This window comes from Solanum tuberosum, unplaced genomic scaffold, assembly GCF_000226075.1.
Source record: "Solanum tuberosum cultivar DM 1-3 516 R44 unplaced genomic scaffold, SolTub_3.0 scf00033, whole genome shotgun sequence".
NCBI classification, from domain to species: Eukaryota; Viridiplantae; Streptophyta; class Magnoliopsida; order Solanales; family Solanaceae; genus Solanum; species Solanum tuberosum.
This window is the reverse complement of record NW_006238959.1, coordinates 570621-575652: the sequence shown is the minus strand read 5'-3', so window position 1 is coordinate 575652 and position 5032 is coordinate 570621. Positions and strand designations below refer to the sequence as shown.

At 40.3% G+C, this 5032-nt stretch overlaps 1 pseudogene; it reads right to left on the bottom strand.

Annotated features, from left to right (window-relative positions):
* Window positions 1-259: 259 nt before the first annotated feature.
* On the bottom strand, window positions 260-2344 carry LOC107059692 (RNA-directed DNA polymerase homolog; annotated as a pseudogene).
* Window positions 2345-5032: the final 2688 nt, after the last annotated feature.

Here is a 5032-nt window from a genome sequence, read left to right as displayed (position 1 = left end):
CAAAACTGGGGCAATAGTTAACTTCTTTTTCATTTCCTGAAAGCTTTTCTCACAAGCTTCAGACCATTGAAACTTCACTGTTTTCTGGGTCAACTTCGTCAAAGGAGAGGAAATGGACGAGAAACCCTCTACAAATTTTCTGTAGTAGCCAGTTAAACCCAAGAAACTCCTAATATCAGTTGGAGATGGTGGGTCTAGGCCAATTCTGCACTGCCTCAATTTTCTGAGTATTCACTCTAATTCCATCATCGAAAACTATGTGGCCCAAGAACGCCAAAGACTCAAGCCAAAACTCACACTTAGAGAACTTTGCATACAACTCCTTATCTTTCAAAGTTTGAAGAACTATTTTAAGATGGCTAGCATGATCTTCTTCATTCCTTGAATAGATTAGTATGTCATCAATGAAGATGATAACAAACATATCCAAATAAGGTTAGAAGACTTTATTCATAAGGTCCATGAACGCTGTTGGTGCATTAGTTAAACCGAACGACATCACCAAAAACTCATAATGACCATAACGGGTCCTGAATGTTGTCTTTGGAATGTCATATTCCCTTACTTTCAACTGATGGTAACCTGATCTAAGGTCTATCTTAGAAAACAAGAAGCACCCTGAAGCTGATCGAAAAGATCATCAACTTTTGGAAGAAGATACTTATTCTTGATGGTAACCTTGTTCAATTGATGGTAATCTATACAAATCCTAAGGGAACCATCTTTCTTTATCACAAACAAGACCAAAGCACCCCAAGGTGAGACACTTGGTTGAATAAAGCCCTTATCTAAAAGATCTTTCAACTGCTCTTTCAACTCAGCTGGTGCCATTCTGTATGGCAGAATAGAGGTAGGACGAGTATCTGGAATAAGATCTATAGCGAAGTCTATGCCTCTCTCAGGAGGGACTCCGGGAAGATCATCTGGAAAGACTTCTGGAAACTTTCTGGAACTGACTGAATAGGAGGTATCTCAGCACTTGATTCATTAACTCAGACTAAGTGATAGACACACCCCTTAGAAACTAACTTCCTTTCCTTAAGGTATGAAATGGAACGACCCCTAGGCACTGTTGAACTGCTTTTCCACTGTAAGACTGACTCATTTGGAAACTGAAACTTGACAACTCGAGTTCTACAATCAACTGAGGCATAAAAGGAATGCAGCCAGTCCATACCAAGAATGACATCAAAGTATACCCTGTCTAACTCAACTAGATCAGCCATGGTACCATTGCGATTGACGGAAATGGGAGAATCACGATAGACTCTCCCTGCTAGAATAGACTCCCCAACAGGTGTAGAAACACAAAAGGGTTCACAAAGTTTCTCAGGAAGAACATCAAACTTATTTGCAACATAAGGGGTTACAAAATATAAACTTGCTCCTGGGTCTAGCAAAGCATAAACATCAAAAGTAAAGACTTTGATCATACCAGTAACAACATCTTGAGAGTTCTCTTGCTCTTGACGACTGGTGATTGCATAAAGACTGTTTGTTCCTCTGCCAGTACCAGAAGTAGCTCCTCTAGGTGCAGCCCTGTCTAGTGGAGCAACTGAAGAAGACTGGTTTCCCCAATTACCCTTCATGTTCTTTGGACACTCTAGCATGAAATATCCACTCTGACCACACTTGAAACAACCAGTGGAGCCTTCACGACAAATACCTGAATGGTTCCTACCACACTTGGCGCAGGCAGGAGGCTTAATACCCCCTTACGCCACACTACCGTGCGAATAGGTAGGTTTAACTCTGGAATTTTGACCATAGTACTCACTCTTGTTCTTAGGTGCAGGTGCACTAGCAGATGATGGAGCAGGTCCCTTCTGTTTCTGTTGGAAAGCGACCGGTTTGCATTACTCTTCTGCTGCCCAGACTCATTCCCTATCTTAACTCTCTTGTTCTTGAACTCCTCTCTATCCCTCAACTTCTCTTTCTCTACCTGCTACACATAGACCATCAACCTTGAGATGTCTATGTCCCTAATAAGCATTGTTACCCGACCCTTCTTGCTTAACAGGCGACCCAAACCAACAACAAACAAACTCATCCTACTCCTCATGTCCGCAACCATTTCAGGAGCATAGTGAGACAGTTGGGTAAACTTCAACCCATATTTATGCACACTAAAAGAATCCTACTTTAGTGTGAGGAACTCACGTACCTTAGCCTCTTTCAGTTCTCGAGGAAAGAATCGCCGCAAGAAGGCCTCCTCAAAACATGCCCAACTCGCAGGTGGTGCATTCTCAACTCTACCCCATTTCCACTGATCAAACCAGGTCCTAGCAACATTTTTCATCTGATATACAGCTAGCTCAACTCTCGCAATATCAACAACATTCATATCACATCGAGCACTTTATTCAATTCCTCAATGAAATTCTCTGGGTCCTCTGCAGTGCTCAAACCAATGAAACTTGGGGGAATCATCCTTAAGAACTTCCAAATCCTTGAAGTGTCAGCCTTTTCTTGCCGAGCTCCTCTCTGCTACCCAACCTGATTGGTCACAACTTAGCTAAGCAACCTTATAGCCTCTCTAAACTCAACATTAGAGAGCTCTCCTTGCGATTGCACTTCAGGTGCATTAGGTAAATCTTGCTCTTCAACATTCCTCCTGGCTGGATGACCTCTAACTACTCTTCGTGGAGGTATGGTTATCTGAAAACACGCGCAAGCACGAATTAGAGGGAAACTTTTTAGAGATAAACTCTAACGCATGAAAAATGTGTGAAAGAAGTGAGATAGTTCCTACATGTTGCAGCCTCCTAATTATAGATATGGTGCGCTTCACATAGATAACTAGGACTCTACAGATACAGCTTCATAGACTCCCTAAGGCTCTTGAACTCTGGGCTCTGATACCAAGTTTGTCACGCCCCGAGCCTACACCCCGGACGTGGCTGGCACTCGGAGACCATTGCTAGCCCCAAGCGAACCCTTGGTTTGGCATACTTAACTCAGCGCAAATAAACAGTCTCATATAACAACTTAAAGAATAATAAACTGGCCAAAATGGCACATAAGTCATTAAACAACATCTGAAGGATAAAGAAAACATTTGCACTAATAACTATTTGACTGTCTATGAAGCCTCTAAAATACTGAGAGGGATGTTGGGAAAAACCCCACAACATCCTAATAAATGAAAGACTGAAAGCAAATAAAAGAGTCCTCTGAAATGCAAGAAGGCTCACCACTGACTCTGAGCTGCTCAACTGGATCAACAAGGTGCTAGATGCTGATCCTGGTTACCAGTGTCTGCATCATAATAAGATGTAGGCCAACTGGCATTAGTACATTGAATGTACAAGTATGCGAGTTGGAATGCTAAGTAATACATAGGCTAGAAGGAATCTGAAAGAAACTGGATAACTTACCTGGCTCAACTCAACTCAACCCGACTGACTCATTTCAATATAAGGCAATTTAAAACAACTACAATATAAAGAAAAGTTGTTTAAAAACATGCTATAAACTCTGTGTGTATGCAAATATACAATTAATTTGAGATGTATGTAGAAATACAAAGAACTGATGTATATAAAAATATAATAATTGTTGTGGGAGTTTCTCTAACTGACAACCACTACATAAGATCTATACTGATGATACATCGATCAACCTCACGCTGCTAGAGCATCCTATACCCAGCCAAAGGTATAGAACCTGAACTGCCTAATGGATCCACTAGTCTAATTTGAAAAGGATTCATCTAAAAAGTATGAACCTCTTCTACCCATAATGGCTACATGGTTCTGTGGGGGTTGTGGGTTCTTTGAACGCTCCCCAATTCGGTGCTCAATACTACTCCCAAAAATGTACTGGCTCTTATGTTTTTAAAACATACTTCCACTGTGATTTGGGCTTAGTGCTCAAAATATCTTAGCTCAAAGGTTATCTTGGAAATCAAAGTTTCCCTTCTTGCTTCATTTAGAAAGCGATTACTCTTTTTTGAAAACTAGCCCGAAGGCTCTTTGGAAATCTCAGTTTCCAATCTTGTTTAAATGTGAAAACATTTCTTTTAAACTTCTTGGGAATACATAGTCCCCATATAACTATTTGAAGAAAAGAACTTCAAACCATAGCTTTACTCTTGTTTAACTTCAAAACATAAGTCTTAAAATGACTTTAAAACATTGTTAAAGACCCTTGAAAACTTTAAGAAACTTTGCTTTTCTTTGACTTGCTTCATTAACTTCTAAACTTGACTCTTAACTTCTTTGACTTTGAACTTAACTTACCTTGAATTGAATTATGGATTCAAGGTTCATGATCTCATATTTATAGATGATTTCATGATGTTTATATGTACTTTAGAGTGTTGGAATTGGCTAGGAAACATAGGTACATCACTTAGGAACAAGTACAAGAAGGCGGGGAAAAAATGGGGAGAACTGGCGTCCCTGGCGCTCTGAGAGGCGTGGGGCTCCATCCCTCAAGCGTTAGAGAAACTGCTGAGGCACACTGGCTGGTGCGTCGCCCCATGAGGTGGACTTCAGAGTCCCTTTTGGGGCGCGCTGGCTGGCACAGCTCCCCACCCCTCTTCCCCATGTTTTGACGATTTTCTTTTCCAATTTTCAACTCTAAATTTTCTAAACCTCAATGGTTCTTTTCCCAAACACTTAGAATCATTTATACCCTCAATATCCAATCGATTTAACTTAAAAAACAACCCAGAAATACAAATCAAATCAATACTAGGCATTCAACAATCAACCAACAAGAATTCAACAATGTTCTTCAAGAACTTCACTTCTTAACATGTAAAAAACTCCAAATCGCTGAATTGAAACAAGTTGGTGTGTGGGTGAACTAACCCAACACGAAAAGATCTCACATACCTTAATAGGGATCACCCCCGACGAATTCCACTCCAAACGCTTGATGTTCTTGGCAAAATTTTGGCTTTTCTCCCTTTCTTTCTTGTTTTTTCTTTTCTCCAATCCCTAAGCGTATTCTAATTTTCTAAACTTAATAAAGTCTGATTTTCACCCAATTAATCTCCTAAAAATGAAATAGAGTAATTAGGTAA